The sequence below is a fragment of the Pan troglodytes genome, chromosome 7, assembly GCF_028858775.2.
Source record: "Pan troglodytes isolate AG18354 chromosome 7, NHGRI_mPanTro3-v2.0_pri, whole genome shotgun sequence".
NCBI classification, from domain to species: Eukaryota; Metazoa; Chordata; class Mammalia; order Primates; family Hominidae; genus Pan; species Pan troglodytes.
Window position 1 is genome coordinate 111,544,202 of NC_072405.2, and position 19,074 is coordinate 111,563,275.

General features: G+C 41.7%; 1 non-coding gene across 1 annotated transcript; it reads left to right on the forward strand.

Moving 5' to 3' along the window:
- The first annotated feature begins 283 nt into the window (after positions 1 to 283).
- On the forward strand, positions 284 to 345 carry LOC112204268 (U7 small nuclear RNA). The gene has a single exon (XR_002937840.1). It is a non-coding gene; the product is annotated as a U7 small nuclear RNA (small nuclear RNA).
- The last annotated feature ends 18,729 nt before the right edge of the window (positions 346 to 19,074 follow it).

The following is a 19,074-nucleotide window of genomic DNA, read 5'->3' on the forward strand; positions in this document are numbered from 1 at the left end:
GTTTGTTTCCATTTCTTTTGACTGCGAATGGTGCCACGTACAGTCCGTGTTTATGTGTGTGTAAGTTTCGTTAACTTTTAACTTTATATGAAAGATTTGTGTATATTTTATGGTAGTCAATGATAAAATAGACTAGTGTCTACATACATTTTATGCATTCATGACATACCTAACTTTTTCTTAATTTTGATATTTCTAGGCTGCACAGTTCATCTTTGAATTTTTTCAAATTATTGCAAATCTACAAAAAGTTTTTCAATATATGTATTGAAAAATATCCATGTAGTGTTACAGCTCTTTTAGAATTTGTCTAGCAGGTTTCCCAGTATTCACCGGAAAGCTCCAAGAAAAAATGAAAGAAAGAAAGAAAAGAAAGAAAGGAAGATAGGAAGGAAGGAAGGAAGGAAAGAGAGAGAGAAAGAAAGAAGAAAAGAAGGAAAGAAAGAAAGAGAAAGAAAGAAAGAAAGAAAGAAAGAAAGAAAGAAAGAAAGAAAGAAAGAAACAAAGAAAAGAGAAAAAGATCCTCCAGCCTCAGCCTCCCAAGTAGCTAGGCTTACAGGTATGAGCTGCCATATCTGGCAAACTTTTTAAAAAAAGTTTTAAAAAATACTTTTTAAAATTAAATTTCTCTCTGCATTTCATTTTGCATAATTTCTATTGTTTTGTCTTTTTTCTATTCTTTTGCCTCCATTTTGTAGAGATGGGGTCTTGTTATGTTACCCAGGCTGGTCTCAAACTCCTGGCCTCAAGTGATCCTCCTTCCTTGGCCTCCCAAGGTTTTGGGATTACAGGCATGAGCCACCTTGCTTGGCCTTTTTCCATTTTTAAACAGTGTCTTTTGAAGAACTAAAGTTATTAATTTTAATGAAGTCCAGTTTATTAATTTTTTCTTTTGTACTTCAGGCTTCTTATGTTCGATTTGAGAAATGTTTCCCAAGCCTAAGTCACAGAGATTTTCTTGTGTTCTCTTCTGAAAGTTGTATGTTATCTTACCCTTAGCTCTATGGTTCGTTCAGAGTTAGTCTTTCTGTATGGTCTGATATAAGGGTCAAGATTTATTTTCTTACATATGGATCACTTGGATAACTAACTGTTCCAGGACTATGTATTGAAAAGATTATTCTTTCCTTACTTAATTACCTTGGCCTTTTAATTACTTTGGCCTTTATTTATTTATTTATTTATTTAGTCAAAAGCCAATTCACCACATATGAATGAGACTATCTCTGGACTCTCTGCTCTATTGACCTATATGATTGTCTTTACACAAATACCACTCTCTCCATTGTTATATAGTTCTATTGCATGTACTGAAATCAAATAATATAACTCATTCCACAGTAACCTTCTTTTTCAAAATTGCTTTACATGTTTTAGGTCCTTTGCATTTTCACATACATTCTAGACCTAGTTTGTCAATTTCTACAAAAAGCCTGGGGTTTTGATTGGAACTATATTGAACCTATGTATCAATTTGGGGAGAATGGACAGATAACAATATTGAGTTTTCTGACCCATGAATAGGACATATCTCTCTTTCTTTAATTTCCCTCAGCAATGCTTTTTGGTTTTTAATGTATGTCTTGTACATATTTTATAAAATTTAACCAAGGAATTTAATACCTCTCTCTGCTCTTCATATGGCATTCCATGTACATGTGTTTATTACATGTAAATGTAATTGTTATTACAAGTAACGACGTGTAAATGTAATTGTAGTTACAAGGTCATTTTATATTGTCTTACAGGTCACTGATACTCAGTTCTTATTATTTTTGTTTGTTTGTTTTTTGAGACAGGGTCTTGTTCTGTCACCCAGGCTACAGCACAGTGGCCCAGTCAGGGCTTACTGCAGCCTTGACCTCCCGGACTCAATCAATCCACCTGCCTCAGCCTCCTGAGTAGCTGGGACTACAGGCGCACATCACCACACCCAGCTAATTTTTGTATTTTATTTTTTGAAGAGATGAGGTTTTGCTATGTTGCCCAGGCTGGTTTCCACCTCCTGGGCTCAAGTGATCTGCCTGCCTTGGCCCCCAAAGTGCTGAGATTATAGGCCTGACCCACTGTGCCCAGTTCTTATATACTTTTTAAAATCGTATTTCTCTCTGGGTTTCATTTTGTGTGATTTCTATTGTTCTGTCTTCAAAGACACTAGTATTTACTTCTCCAATGTCTAATCTGCTATTAATCCAAGCCAGTGTTTTTTCTTTTCTGATAATGTATTTTTCGTCTATAAGAAGTTCTATTTATGTCCTTTATGTGTATTTAATTTCTCTCCTCATGATGTTCAGATTTTCCTCTAACTTTTTGAACATATGAAGTATATTTATAATATCTCATTTAACATCTGTGTATGCTAATTTAGTTCTATATCTGTTTCATTTGATTGTTTTTTCCTTCTGTCTATGGGTTGTATTTTCCTGCTTCTTTTCATGCCTGATAATTTTTGACTGGATGCTGGACAATGAGAATTTTACATTGTTAAATGCTCAGTATTTTTAAACTCTTATTTAAATATTGCTGGGCTCTGTTCTGAGATGCAGTTACTTGGAAATAGTTTGAACCTTTCAAGTCTTGCTTTTAAGCTTTGTTAGGAAGAGGAGTTCAGAACAATCTTTAGGACTTCTTGATTTATTTGGTCCCACTATGAAGCAATACCCTTCTTATGGGTACAATGCTCTATGTATCTGGAGGTTTTTCCACGCAGGCTAGTGCATATAAACTATTCTAGTCTCTGTGAGCTGTTGGAATTGTTCCATCTACATCTTTTCAGTGATTCTTTCCCCATTCTCAGTGGTCTCCTTCCCTGCATATAGAGATCAGTACAGCACAACCATACATACAAGGGGATCCCTCTGAAGAACTTCGGCCTGTTCTTTCTCTCTCTCACTCCTTGTTTTGAGGGAAAACCCTGTTTTTTTCTTTCTACTCTCTTGCACAGTCACTCAACACTGTATTTCTGACATCAGATGTATGGGGATTTCTCCCCATACATCAAGCAATTATCCAGTAGACATCAACTAAGTGTCCAATAATTCAATTCAATTCTGACACTATGTACCTGGAGATAGTATCAAATCCCACAGTTGAAGAGCTTAGTCCCATAAGACTGCTGGTCCCTGCCCTCACTTCAGATGCCAGTAGAAAACCCCAGGTTGTGACCTGTGCTTCCAACTGACTGGCTATAGATCAGGGTTCCCATGACCCCCTCTTTGGGTTCAATTAATTTGCTACAGTGGCTCAACAGAACTCAGAGAAACACTTCACTTACATTTACACATTTATTATAAAGAATATTACAAGGCCAGGCGTGGTGGCTCATGCCTATAATCCCAGCACTTTGAGAGGCCAAGGCAGGCGGATCACGAGGTCAAGAGATCGAGACCATCCTGGCCAACATGGTGAAACCCCATCTCTACTAAAACTACGAAAATTAGCTGGGCGTGGTGGCATGTGCCTGTAGTCCCAGCTACTCAGGAGGCTGAGGCAGGAGAATTGCTTGAACCTGGGAGGCAGAGGTTGCAGTGAGCCAAGATTGCGCCACTGCACTCCAGCCTGGGGACAGAGCGAGATTCCTCAAAAAAAACCCAAAAAAACAAAGAATATTACAAAGGATACAGACAAATGACAGATGAAAGAGATGCACGAGACAAAATATGGAGGAAGGGGAGTGCCACCCTCCGGGCACCTCCATGTGTTCAGCAATCCAGAAGCTCTCCAAATTCCATCATTGTGGGTTTTTATGGAGGTTTCATTACATAGGCATGATTGATTCCCTCATTGGCTATTGGTGATCAACTCAACCTCCAGCCTCTTCACTCTCCCCAGAGGTTGGGGGATGGAACTGAAAGTTTCAACCCTCTGTTTACATGGTTGGTTTCCCTAGCAACAAGCTTCCATGCTCAGGCTATCCAGGAGCCCACCAAGAATTGCCTAATCAGAACAAAAGTTGCTTCTACCACTCCGGAAATTCCAAGGGATTTAGGAGCTCTATGTCAGACATTTTTATCACTTAGGAAACTGCAAAGGTCGCAGGAGCTCTAGGTCAGGAACTGGGGTCAAAGACCAAATTTTAGAACAAAAGACTCTCCTAGCACCACCATCTACAAGGGTTTCAGGAGAACTATGTCAGGAACTGGAGGCAGAGATCAAATATATATATTTCTTGTTATCTCATAATGTCACACTGTTATTTTTCCTACAAATTTTAGTCACCTTTGTCTCTCTTTACTAGGAATTGAGTTTCTTCAACTCAGGGGACCACTGGGCTCTGTCTGGGGCCACCTTTCTTACCCTGTAGCCTGTAAACTTGCTCCAAGTCCTGAGCTAAGGCACTCATAGGACACACCTTGTTTGTTTTCCTTTTCTCAGTGATCACTATATGGCCAGGTTTCAATGTCTGAAGAACATTGTTTCATATCGTTCGTCCATTTTTTCAGTTGGTTAAGATAGGAAGGTAACTCTGGTCCCTAGCTGAAAGCAGAAATCCTATATTTTGTCATTTGTATTAAACCTGGTAACGTGCTGGGTACCTGAAGTACACGGCCCAGCACCTGGCACTGGAATAGCGATCAGCTCCTTTACTCCTCCTCATTGTGAAATGGCACAGGAGCCCCGTCATTTGACATGGTACCAGAAATGATTAGTTAGAAGACCATTCAGGAACTGTGCATGAAATATATAACTCAATTACAAAATATATAACTAACTCAATCACAAAATACAAAACTCAGTGGGTGTATTGAGCACCCATTGATGGCAGGTGCTGTTCTAAAGCAAAATTTTTGCCAACAGCAGCGATTTCAGGGCTGTTGGCATTCTTTATCTCCTGAGACTCTCCTTAGATTTCCTTATGAGAAACCCAGGTTTGACGATGAAGTAGGGTACTTCCTGGTGAGATTTACTGCTAAAGACTTTGCCAGAGGAGATTTCTTCTAATGATCAGGCCCCTCAGTAAAATGTATCTTCTATATTTCTAATTATAATTGACCAAGGAAAAAAGTCCAAATCAATTTTTATGGACAGTGAAGCCTCCACTGTCCTAAGTTGGTGTCTGCATTTTCTGTCTCCCTGAATTCTACCTCCCTCCCAGAATGCCTGGTCCAGTCTGTGTGCTCCCGGGGGGTGATGGATAACACTGTTAAACACTCTGTGCTTCAGTTTCCTGCTATATAAAGCGAGGACAGTGATAGGACGGATTTCATGGGGTCGTTGGGAGAATTCAGTGACTTACTAAGTGTGAAGAACTAAGGACTGCAGCTGGCACACAGTAAGCCTTCAACTAATGTTGCTATGATTACTGTTATTGTCATTATTGCTGCATTGTTGTTTTGTTAATTGTTATTTTTATGTTATATAGTGAGAGCAGGATGCACTGAAATGGCTTCTTATTTTTACTAGGCTGTGATGTTCTCGAGGGCAGGGTCTGGACTTTATCACCGTCTCCACCCCATCCATGGAAGCAGTGTGGTGTGATAGTTAAAGGCCGGCTTTGCCTATAAAGAGCCAGATAGTAAATATTTTAGGCTTTGTGGGCCATATGGTCTCTCTGTCCTTATAGCACAAAGACAGCCATAGATAATATGAACAGGTATAGCTATATTCCAGTAAAGTTGTGTTTATAAAAACAGGTAGTGCAATGGAGTTGGTCCATGGGCCATACTTTGCAGACTGCTGCTTAAAAGTGCCGCTCTGGAACCGAACTACCTGGGTTTAAATCCCAGCTCTGTTGCTTTGTGACTTAGAGTTACTCAATCTCTCCATAATTCAGTTTCTTCATTTGTACATTGGGGGTGAAATGAAGTAAAGTATATAAAGCACTTGGGACTTCACCTGGTAGATAGATAATAATAATCTCTGAATGTGTGTGTGTGTGTACACGTGTATGTGATTATAAATATTTTATATGTATATATATGAGATACATATTTTTCTTTTCTTTCTTTTTTTTTTTTTTTTTTGAGACACAGTCTCACTCTGTCGCCCAGTGCAGTGGCATGATCTCGGCTCACTGCAACCTCCGCCTCCTGGGTTCAAGTAATTCTCTTGCCTCAGCCTCCCAAGTAGCTGGGACTACAGGCGTATGCCACCATGCCCTGCTAATTTTTGTATTTTTAGTAGAGATGGGGTTTCACCATGTTGTCCAGGCTGGTCTCGAACCCCTGACCTCAGGTGATCCACCCACCTCAACTTCCCAAAGTGCTGGGATTACAAGCATGAGCCACCAAGCCTGGCCTATATGCTTCATATATATATATATATATATATATATATATATACATATACATACATACACACACACACACATGAAATAAGCTAAGTTAACTTATTGAGCAACTATCTCTCTGTCAGGCATTCCAGTAATAATCGTTTACTGGACAAAGCCTAATTGTTACTGGAATTTCTAATGGACAGTAGTGCTCACTAAATATTGCCTAAGTGGTGAACAGATAAATGCACTCTTCTCATTTACATTTTACTCATCCTTCAAGTTCAAGGTTGAGTTCTCTTCCTTTAGGCGTCCTCCTTGGCAGCCCAGGCTCAGCCCATCTCTTCCTCTCTCCCTTCATGGCAGTTCACTGGGCATCACACTTGGCAGCCTTTGGTTCTCCAGAGCACTTTCCACCATCCCGCTTGTCACCACCTGCTTTCCGTGTTGATGTTGTTCACGGACTGTCTCCCTCAGTAGAATGTGAGTTCCTTACCATGGTTTGTCCAGTACCTAGGACAGTGCCTGTCAGGTGCTCAGTAATTGTTTATTGATTAATGAATGAATGAATGAACGAATGAATGAATCCTTTCTATTATTGCAACCTGTTGTTTTCATCATTTAACCTTTCTCTGTGTATGCTTTATCTCCCAAACTACAGACTAAGTTTTTTTTAAAGTTACCTCTCTGATCAGCATTTCAGGATTACTATGAAGATCAAATTAAATTACATGTGGCAGTGTCTAGCTTGGAGTTTGGTGTATATTGATGTCAATTGCATATTCCTAATTCATACTTTCTTCTCTCCATTTCATAAATATTTGTTTTCCAGGTATCACAGAAAGAATTGAAAGGCAAGGTTGTCAGACAGATATGGCAGCTAAGACACCAACTGAGGAATGTTATCAATGTAGCTCCGTGAAATTGCCATATTTTACATCCTGCAGTTCTGCAGTCAAGTGGTGGTATTTTTGTCACAGCCCACATCAAAGCCCAGATGGCATGAGGGAGGGATGGAAATGGGGCTCCATAACCCCCAGGAACTCTGAAGATTTCATCTCCTAAGTGGTATTGTCCATCTGTTTCTGCAACTTCCTTAGCAACTTGACAAGTAAATCCTTAAATAGTAACTGCCAGCAGTATTGCAGTTCTTTGTCTTTCTGACTAGGTATGAAAGCCAAGAAGGCAGCCCTTTGTAAATGGTGTCACTGTTTGAGATGTTTGTGGGGCTGCTTGCTCTTCTAGATCCACATGGCCTTTCAGTTTGTCTCCACGGGGAGGTCTATGCTTGGTCATGATCAGTTGACACTCATAAATCCTGTGTCTGGACATCTGTCACTCCTGCCAGTCCAGCATCCCTTTCTTGAAGTAGCAGCTACCTGATTTTCCTTGGGACCCCTCTGAGTCTCAGATTCAGAAGGCTAGGGTGGGCTCGGCACAGTAGCTCACGCTTGTAATCCTAGCACTTTGGGGAGGCCAAGGCTGGCAGATCACCAGGTCAGGAGTTCAAAACCAGCCTGGCCAACATGGTGAAACCCTGTCTCACCTAAAAGTACAAAAAAAATTAGCTGGGCGTGGTGATGGGCACCTGTAATCCCAGCTACTCAGAAGGCTGAGGCAGGAGAATTGCTTGAACCCAGGAGGTGGAGGTTGCAGTGAGCCAAGATCGTGCCATTGCACCCCAGCCTGGGCAACAGAGTGAGACTCTGTCTCAAAAAAAAAAAAAAAAAAAAGAAGGCTAGGGTGAAGAAGGTGCCCTTTGGATAATTATTTATTTAGGGAACCATCCTGAGAAGTATGTCTCCTTTTAAAAGAAATATGTGAAAATAATGTTTGTTCTCACAACTTCGATCTCCTGGATAGTTCTGTCTCTGAAGAGATTTTTTTATTGTTGTTGTTTTTCTTAAAAACAGAGAAACATTTTGTTAGACATTGTAGTTTGATTGAAAGTCGGCTGGCCAGGCCTGCAGAGATGATGAGTATGTTCAGACATCAAATAGATTTCTTGTCTTAGATGATGTTTTTCAAATCAGAGCTTTGTGGTTTTACTTTATGATTTTTTTCAGATGACTCTGGTTACGGTCACCACCAGAGTGCTCAGTGCTGTTTACTATTCAACTCCCCAGGAGCCAGAATCCAGACGCTGGGAAATGTGAATGTTCCAACATGGCTGACCATCATGGAATGAGATCAACAGATGGAAATAGGAGGCTTCATCTTCTTCATCTTTGTCCTGTGGCTCCATCAGCCAGGTTTCCAGCACACATTAAACCCAGGTATAACAACGACATGGCCCAGATTTTTCAATCTTCATTTCAAAAGTGTCCCTTTGTCTCCCTCTATATCTGGTTGGTCAGCTGTCTTGATTTTTGCGTTGGGATCCAAAGTTACTACAAAACTAGCGCAATTGGTTTAATATCTTCATTACCTGAATTCTTGGGTCCTCTGCCCACCTCCTTTCTCCTTCATAAGTTCCTCTTGTTCTTCCTGCCTCTGGAATATGGGTCTTGGCTTTCAGCCATTCCCATGGCAAATTAACCCTTCAATCTTAATGACCACTGTAGTGGACAATGTTAGTGCTTTTTTTTTTTTTTCTTTGAGACAGTGTTTTGCTCTTGTTGCCCAGGCTGGAGTGCAATGGTTGCTCACTGCAACCTCTGCCTCCCGGGTTCAAGTGATTCTCCTGCCTCACTCAGCCTCTTGAGTAGTTGGGATTACAGGCACGCGCCACCATGCCCAGCTAATTTTGTATTTTTAGTAGAGACGGGGTTTCTCTGTGTTGGTCAGGCTGGTCTCAAACTCCTGACCTCAGGTGATCCGCCTGCCTTGGCCTCCCAAAGTGCTGAGATTACAGGCATCAGCCACCGTGCCCAGCCCTAAAAAGTCTTTTACTGTGTTTTTAACCACACAAAGATACACACAGTTCTAGAGGCGACTAGCAGTTTCCATTTCTCCCTCCACAGCCCTGAGACCATTAACTGCTGACTGTCAGCCCAGGAGCATGAAAGCCCAGCTCAGATCGGGGTGACTCTGAGGCATTTCTTACCAACCGTTTCCCAAGGGAGCAAGGCTGAGGCTTTCCCTTGCAAGCCTGTTGCTTAGATCTCACCTTGCTTCATGTTATGGGGTGCATTGTATCTAACCCAAATTTCCATGTTGAAGTCCTAACCTCCCCTACCTTAGAATGTGAACTCATTTGGAAATAGGGTTGTTGCAAACATAATTACTTAAATTAAGATGAGGTCATACTGGAGTAGATGGGTCTCTAATCCAATAGGGCTAGAGTCTTTATCAAAAGAAGACATTTGGACACAGACACATACACAGAGAGGACACTGTGTGAAGACGAAGACAGAGATTGGAGTGATGCGTCTGCCAGCTGGGGAATACTGAAGTCTGCCAGCAGCCACCAGCAGCCAGGAGAGGGACAGCGTGCAAATTCTCCTTCACAGCCCTCAGAAGGAACCAACCCTGCTGACACCTTCGTCTTGGACTTTCAACAATATGATTCTGTTGTGTAAGCCATCCAATTTGTGCTACTTTGTCATGGCAGCTCTTGGAAAGCAATACACTGAGCTCCCTCCATTTCCCTTCCGTGCTCCTCACTCCTTCACTGGTCTCCTCCAGGAGGACTTCTGTGATAAACCACTTGTACATGAATCCTCAACTTGGGGACTTACTCCTGAGAACCTGAACTCAGAGAGGTGTCAGGTGTCCCTCACCAGCCTGGTCTCTCCTGTGCTACAGACCTCAGTACCCACTGCCGACTGGACACCTCTACCTGGATGTCCCACAGATACTTCAAACTTGATCTAACAAAACCAGGCTTGTCACTTCTGAAGTATCTGTGTTCCTAGTTCTGCTCCTCTAAGGTGTAATGGCACCATCAAGCTTCAGACGGCTCCTATTAGAAGCCCTGAAAGCTACCCTTGCCTCCTTTGCTTCCCTCACTCCCTTGGAGACCATCATTGTCTAAAGCCTGCCAGGTTTCCTCTAAGCTCCCAGATCTGTCCTCCCAACTCTGATCCTACCTGCTCCTGCCCTGGCCAGATGTTCCTTTGTGTCCCTTGAACAATTTCACTAGTTTTCTAGTCCCCAATCTTCTCTTTTCTATGCCTCATATGACTGCCAGAAGGTTTTCTTGACACAACCCTATGATGTTATTCCTCTTAAAGCCCATCAGTGGCTGCCTATCACTAACAGATGAGATCCAAACTCCTTGGCATGGTGAGCCTAGCCCTTGCCCCACGTGGCACCTTCCTCACAGATCTCACTGAGCCATCTGGAGTTCCCTGGGTATGCCACGCTCTCTCCTGCTTTTTGTCTTTGTTCAGGTCTGGGTCTCCTCCTTTCCTCATTACCTGGCTGGATAACTCTCGCTTGCCCTCTAAATCTCTCCTGAAGCTCTGCTCCGTGAAGCCTCCCAGCCACTCTGCACACCAACATCCCTGTGAGCCCTGGATGCCTTGGCCACACTCCAGGGTGTCGTCTGTCCATCACTCTGGATTGTAATTTTCTGTGCTTCCCATTGGACCAGGGGCTCTGTGAGGAGCAAAGGAAAGCACACCACAAGAGCCAGAGGGAGAGAGCTTGGCAGAACTCTGGAGGGAGCCTTTCCAAGACCTGCTTTTAGTGGAAGCTACAAAACCTCCTGGGAGGAGACTGAATTCCATGTTGGTGTTGCACTATTGCTTTAAAGGTGACTTAAGCTCTTTGTTAGGAAACCAGTGGTGTTTTCTTTGATGCCATGTTCCTGAAAATTACTAGTCTAAGATTAACCTTATCACCCCTCTCTCCTTTCCCCTATTAGTGCCACCCTTTCCCTGGGACCAGCAGACAATTGTACCCATTATTTTCTGGTTCTAAGGAAGGATAAACTTCCTTCTAAGGCTTCAGGGATGACAGATGCCTTCTTGGGTAAGTGAGGAGACTGAAATTAAAACTCAAGAAGGTGGGATTATGCCTAACTTTAGGCCTATTAGTCTTTTCATTTTCTGCCTCTTGTCTGTTATTTTAATGTAAAGCTTTCCCCTCTTTTAAAGAAATAAGAAGTCATCTGCATTTTGAGTACTAGATTAGGATACAAATAATGAGTATCTTCAATGCTTTACTTATTTAAAAGGCATTTTATTTTTATCCTCACAAAGTTTACACTAAAAATCTGTGCTCTGCAATTCTCTTACATGATAGTAATTTATTTGGCAGGCATTTACTAAGCACCTACTATGTGCCAAGCACTAGAATAGGTTCTGGGAATGCAAAAGTGATTAGAATGAAGTATCTTCTCTGATGCCAAGACACTTAACAAGAGCATGATGTGATTGGCAGATGGCTAGTTATTCCTCGATCTCCCTTCTCTCATTCTTCATAATAGTGGAGTTTTCTCAGTCCCTTTGGACATCTGTGGCAGATAGTGAGAGAAGGATGAGACCTTGAGAGACCAGGAGAAAAGAGCAAGGATAGGGCATGGGAGTAGGAGTGGGGACAGTTGCCAGGAGTAGAGAGGAAGGAATCTTTGCAGCAACATGTGACCTACACTTCAGGTCTGCAGGGCCTGCCCTTTAGACCCACTCCATAAATGTTGATTTCAGTTTCTTTTACAATTCCAGATTTTATGCTTATGAAAAGTCATATGGCAAGGTTGCTTGCTCAAGTACTCATGAGAATGACCCATAGACCGAATTTGTTCCAGCTGCAGCCCAGCTGGTGTTTATGACAGACTTGTTAGCAGCTTTGAAATAGAGAAATAGAAGTTGCAAAAAAATTCCAGTTCCATCCTCTCCATTTAATCTTCTCCATGTTGGAAAAAAAAGATAAGTCGCTCCCAATATTTAAAAGCTTTCTATAAAATAAATTGCAAGTAGCTACAAAATTCTGGTATCTGCATTTTCTGACTGCAGATCTTCTCATTCAACCCTAAGTCTCTTTAGTTTTTAATATATGTCATTCTTTATCTCTTCTAAAATAAATGAAAGGACAGTTGGGTCTTTGGAGGCAGCTGTTGTTCCTCCAAGTTAAGGAATCTCCATTCCAGAAATTTCTCCTTCCCTGCCTACATTGATTTCCCAACAAACAAGCTTTGACCAAGCTTGCCAAGCAAGCTTTCTTTTCCCCTTCCAACCTTGCTGTCAGGACAATGTTCCTGCCACACTCCTCCCCAAGCTCAGACACTAGACCATGTACTCCCTCCTTCTATCATCACTTGAATTTCAGGAAGCAAATCCTTTGACTCAACCAGAAGAGGATTACTTAGTGCTTTCTTCATTCTTCATTTTAATTTTCATCTAAATGCATCAACACTCTACCATCTGAGGCTTTGATTTTCTTTTAACTACAATTCAAGTGTTTTTAAGATTTAAAGACTCATCTTTCTGTCTCCTGTTTTTATTTTGCCATTTGGATTAGTCAGACAAAGTCGTTTCTTTGCAAGGAAATTGTCTTTGCAAGTTGGGGTTTATTCATCTCCTAAAAATATTCTTGGGGCATGTATAAAGCTAGAAATGCATGTGTAATATGCCAAGCATGTAAGTACAAAGACAGAATTTTTGCACATAATTTCAGCCACTCAGTTATTTCCAGGTTCATAGTCTCTTGTAATATGTAAGCTTTCACTGGCCACACTATGGAAAACTTCCATTTCTTTCAATGGTTGAGATATGAGATTCTTTGTGAATTGTTTCTTCTGGCTAGATGAAAATTACTAAAATGGCATTAGTAATCACTATATTAGTCTGTTTTCTGTTGCTTATAAGAGAATACCTGAAACTGGGTAATTTATAAAGAAAAAAAAATTTATTTCTTACACTTACAGAGGATGAGAAGTCCAAGGTCGAGGGCCTGCATCTGGTGATGGCCTTCTTACTGGTGGGGACTCTGAAGCATCCTGAGGTAGGCAGGGCATCACATGGTAAGGGGGCTGAGTGCGTTTGTGTACTAGCCCAGGCTCTCTTCCTCTTCTTATAAAGCCATCCATTCTACTCCCATGATAATTCATTAATCCATTAACCCTTTAATCAATTAATCCATGATGGATTTATCCATTCACTGGGGCAGAACCCTCATGATCCAATCACCTCTCATTCCTGAAACATTTGTATTCAAATTTCAACATGAGTTTTGGAGGGGACAAATATTCCAATCATATAACAATGGCCCATGTCCAAATAAGCCCACAGCAGTGTGTACTTAACCTTAGAACCACCCAGAACATTCTTGAATCTTTCTCTGATGGTTCAGGAGGTCTTCTCGGTCTCTCAGTTTGTTACGTAGGGCATCACTAGACTATTGATTATCCATAGTGGCAGGAATATGTCAATTATTTGAGCTTCCCAGAAAGAATTTGACATTCTGAACAATTAGAAGTACACTTGAAAACATATCAATAAATATGTTGACATATAAATGGCCACATTTTTGAGCAGGCTAAATGTTAACAGATAAGAAATGATTTGGCCATAAAATAGATAAGCAGATACAGATGCTGAAATCCAGTTGCTTTATTTTTTTTTTCAGGTCGGAGCAGAAGGAACAGCCAGAGAAATGCATCCATTTAACCTTCCAGACTCTGGGGTCCACCTTCTTTGTTTTAGGTAAATTTTAGATGCAGAGGCCATGAACTCAGCTTATAATCAGCCTTATTGCTCATTCACTTATTCCATATTCAAGATATTTAATGCTCATATTGCTCTGACAACATGCCAAGGATCTTCAGCTGACACATCCCTGCATACTCTACTGGGTGATATCTCTTCTGATTTGTTTTTGTGACTGTTCTGATTAGTTGGACTCATGCTATACAGGTTGTTCAATATTTTGAATAACATCCTTGCCTTATAAAATTGTAATGGGATAATAGTTTATAGTATCAACCAAGGTTTGTTTGTTTCTTTTCTTTTTCCCTCAAGAATCTCATTATATTCCTGATACTTCCTCAATCAATGTGTAAGAGCATTCCAGCCTATGGTATTAGTCAGGATAGGCCAGACTGTGCTGCAATAATAAACAGCTGCAAAAATCTCAATGGTTAAACACACAATAGTTTATTTCTCATTCATGCTACATGTTCATTATGGGTCAGTGAAGGACTTTGCACCATATAGTCACTCAGGACTAAGGCTAAAGCAGGTGCCGTCACCTTGTAGCTGTATCATTTGAGTGCATGTCCTCCTTGATAGGCACAGCAGAAGAAAGCACATAAAATTGTACATGGATGTAGGTATGTGGCAGTCATTATTTTTACCCATATTTCATGGCCAGAACTGGTCAAGTGGCCCTGCCTAACTGCAAGTGCTGGGCAATGTAAGAGACCAAATGGAAGTTTTGCCTCATGGGAAAAAAGACTCAGCAAATGTGCTGAGAAAAGAAAAAGTGTCAACTGAGTTTTAAAATAAACTATCAAAACATTTGGTAATGAGCATATCTTGGAGACAAAAAAATATGAAATTACAAGTACCAGGCTTTGAGCCTCAGAAACCATACCTAAAGAACTCAAGAACAAAACATATATATTTATAAATATAAACAAGAGATAAAATACGTGAAGAGTTCTAATGATTGCTGGAAAAGAGAGATAAGTCCGAGAGAAGAGTAATGGGGTTAGAAACTCGTATACAACTCTGCAAAGGGTCCTCCTGGGTTGAGACTCAGGGTCAGGGTGTGCATGTTAAAAATCCTGAGTAGGTTTGGTAATATTCAGGAGCAGGAGCAGAGCAGACCTGGACCTCTCTTCCCAGGAGAGTCTTGTGGATAAGTCTCTTATGAGAGTATGGGTATGACAAGCTAGAAATGGCAGCCTATGTGTCCAGGAGGAAATGATCTGAGATAGGCTATATTAGTCCATTCTCACACTGCTATAAAGAATACCTGAGACTGGGTAATTTATGAAGGAAGGAGGTTTAATTGACTCACAGTTCCACATGGCTGGGGAGGCCTCAGGAAACTTACAATCACGGTGGAAGGTGAAGGGGAAGTAAGTGCCTTCTTCACAAGATGGCAGGAGAGAGAGAGTGCAAGGAAAACTGCCACTTTTAAATCATCAGATCGCGTGAGAACTCCCTCACTATCACAAGAACAGCATGGGGGAAACCACCCCCATGATCCAATCAGCTCCCACCAGGTCTCTACCTCAACACGTGGGGATTACAATTGGAGATGAGATTTGGGTGGGGACACAGAGCCAAACCATATCATAGGCCTTTGCATTTCTCATTTCCTAAGAGAGCACAAACAAACATCCAAAAGTTTCTGGGATTCCCCAAGGAAGTGTCAGATGCCCAAGGGAGAGGGCTAGAGAATCTGAGAGGGCCTTGTGCTTAGGATAAGGGGGATGCAGGGTGTGGGAAAAGATAGATGACCAGGGAGCAGATGGAAAACTCAGATGCCACAGAGACACCAGCAGGGAAGACTAATGACTGGACCTGCAGGGCCATGAGGATCTTGAGGACAGATGACCAAGAACCAGATTTGCCCTCCTCTCAGATTCTTGGACACTCTTGACATCCTTGCTTTAATGTGCAGCCTCTTAACCTGTGATCAAACTCTCCTCCATCCCTGACCCCTATGTGCCTCAGTCCCAGGACTGGGTCCTGGTCTCAGTTCTTGCCCACATGCAGGACTCACTGGCATTTGTTGATGTATCAGACACACCTGGACTGCTTCAGACTCTCTCAACCTCATCTATCTTCAGGACCCTTGGGGACTAGAGCCCAGAGTCTCTGGGTCCATACATCACTTTTGGCCTCAGATGAAGCGCCACACCAAAGGGGGTGGAGTCTGGCTTCCTTGGTGACTACGTGATGAACCCCAAAGTAGAAGGGAGGTAACTCCTCTTGGGGCAGGGCACACTTTGACCAAGGCGAAGCATGTTACAGTGGAAACGGATGGACTAAATACCTCTGTATTCCTCTCAGTGAGGGACTGTTCTGAAGGGTGATGTTTTTCTACAGCTTATCTGGAGATGTCTCCCATGGCCAGGTGGCTGGCTGTATCTGTGAAGCAGTGGGCCTCTCAGTAGCACTACTCTATATTGGCTTCTTACTCTTCCCTGCCTTTCTTTCCTTTCCCCTCATTTTCCCAGCCCTAGGGTTTTCTTGCAATAAAGCATTGCACTTAAGCTTTGTCTCAGCCTGTTTTCTAGGGAAGGTAGGCTAAGACATTTGAAGATGTCCCATGTGTCGGGAAGTGTATGAGGTAATTTCACATATGTGATTCCATTTCACCTTTACAACAACCTTGGGCAGGGAGGGCATGACTTGACAAGGTCACCCATGAGCAAAGAGTGGAACTCAAATCTTTTTCATTGAAAAAGCAATTACTGACCATGTTCTAGGCATTGGGAATACTGTGGTGAACCATTCAGACACAGCTGCTACTCTTGTGAAACTTATGGTCTGCTGGAGGAGGGCACATAATAACAAGTAAACAAATCCATAAACAAGATAATTGCATAATGTGCCAAGTTCTAGGGAGACAAATAAGGCTATGTGATAGAGTGTGACTGGGAGAGGGGACACTTTTTTTCCATGTAGTATTGAGGGAAGGCCTCTCTCAGGATGTGACACAAGGGCTGAGGCCTAAATGATCAGGCAGCCATGGAAAGTTTAGGAGGAAATATTTTCCAGGCAGAGAAAACAGCAAGTACAAACACCTTTAGGCAGGAACGAGCTTGGAGAGTTTGGGAAGGAAGACCAGTGATTTTTTTCATCATACTATGCTTGGTCTAGGGTCTGGCTTTGAACATTCCAGGCATGGCAGTGACAGTGATACTTGTATTTGTTATCTATTGCTGCATGACAAGGTATCCCAAAACTGAGTGGCTGAAAAAAGCAACAATCATTTTTTTCATGGTTTCTGTGGGTGAGGAACTTAGGAGCAGCTTAACTGGACAGTTCTTGTGTAGGTTCTCTCATGAGGCTGCAGTCAGGAGATAGGCTATGGCTATATCATCCGAAGACTTGACTGGGGCCAAAAAATTTGTTTCTAAGATGACTCAGTCACATGGTTGGTTAGTGTTAGCTGTTGGTGAACAGCCCCAGTTCCTCCCTAACTGGGCCCCTCTAGAGGACTCTGGTTTCCTCTTGACATGCGACTGGCTTTCCCCAGAGTAAGTGATCCAAGAGAGTAGGGCAGACACCACATTGTCTCTGATGGTCTATCTTTGGAAGCCATATACCATCATTTCTGTATTGTTCTTTTAGCCACGCAGACCTGCCCTGAAACAGTGTAGGAGGATACTACCCAAGATTGTAAACACCAGATGACAAGGATTGGGGCCATATTGAAGACTGCTTACCACAATGCCCAAATGCTCTAACAATATCTAGTTTTATGTGCTCTCTTCCCTCTCTTGGTTTGCCTTCATTCACAAACTATCCCTATATAGGAAGATGGATCTCAAAAGCTCCAGGCTTCTACATTTCAAGTCTAAAATAAAGGGCCTTCTTTTTCCCAATATCTCCAAGAAAATCCCTGGAATTGAATCCCATTGACTTTGAGTACATGCTATCATTTCTGCATTATTCTGTTGGCCACACAGATCAACTCTGAAACAGTGAAGGATACTGCCCAAGATCGTTGGGTGTGAAGATTGTTCATCAAGATAATTGGCTTGATCCATTTCTTGCTCAATGTCTGTGACTTGGGGGAATGGTGGGGTCAACCCCACCAAAGTCACATGGACTGAGATTCGAGGAGATGCAGTGTCCTCAAAGGAAAACTAGGGTTTTATTATGAGAAGAAAGTAGAATGGATAGCGGGTGGGTGGAAATAGCAGGTGTGTGTACTACACCTATAATCAGGATCTCTCCTCCCCTTCATCCTTATCCAAGTTGGCCCTTAGAAAAATGGAAATAATTTTAAAAATTCACTTTGATTGAGGTATTAAAACAACCAATGTCACATTAAGAGTTACTCTTCTTTGCATTTGAAAAGGGAATATGATTTTATTCCCAAAGAATGAAACTATGATGAGGTAATTTCAGGCATTCATAAAAACGACATGGCAGTCTTTTGGGATAGGGAAGTGAAAGTGTCCTGATGCCTCTCAAATCAGGCTATATCTACAGTCATATTGCCAACCACCCTGCATCTATCTTATGTCACTTTTTAAAAATAGTTTTATTGAGGTATTCTTGATGTACAATTACTCATATTTAAAGCATATGATTTGATAAATTTTAAATATGCATACATCCATGAAACCAATCAATAAAATCTGTTGTTATTAGCTGTGTAAACATTTAGAATTGTTATGTCCTCTAGGTGAATTCACCACTTTATGATTAAAAAATGACCTTGTTTTTTCTTTTTTTTTAGAGACAGGGTTTCACTCTATCATGCAGGCTGGAATCCAGGGATGCCATCATTGCTTACTGCAGCCTTGACCTCCTGGGTTCAAGCGATCCTCCTGTCTCAGCCTCCTGAGTGGCTGGGACTATAGGTTTGCATCACCATGCCCAGCTATTTTTTAAAATTTTTGTTTGTATTTTGTAGAGACAGGGGTCTCTCTATGTTGCCCAGGCTGGTCTTGAACTCCTGGCCTCAAGAGACCTTTCTGCCTCCCAAAGTGCTAGGAAATACAGGTGTGAACCACTGGACCTGGCCAGAAATGACTTTTTAAAATCCCTGGTAATATTCTTTGCTCTTAAATATACGTTATCTGATATGAATACAGCACTTACTTTATTCCCAGCATTGTTCCAACCACATGCCATTGCATGCATTGCTTCATCAAACCTCAGCAGTAACCTTACAAGCAAGGTGTAGGGAATTTAGGTAGTTTGTTCAAGATCAAGATTTGAACCTGACTTTAGAATCCACCTTCTTCACCAATACAACATTAAAAGGAACTGTATCGAGCCATGGAA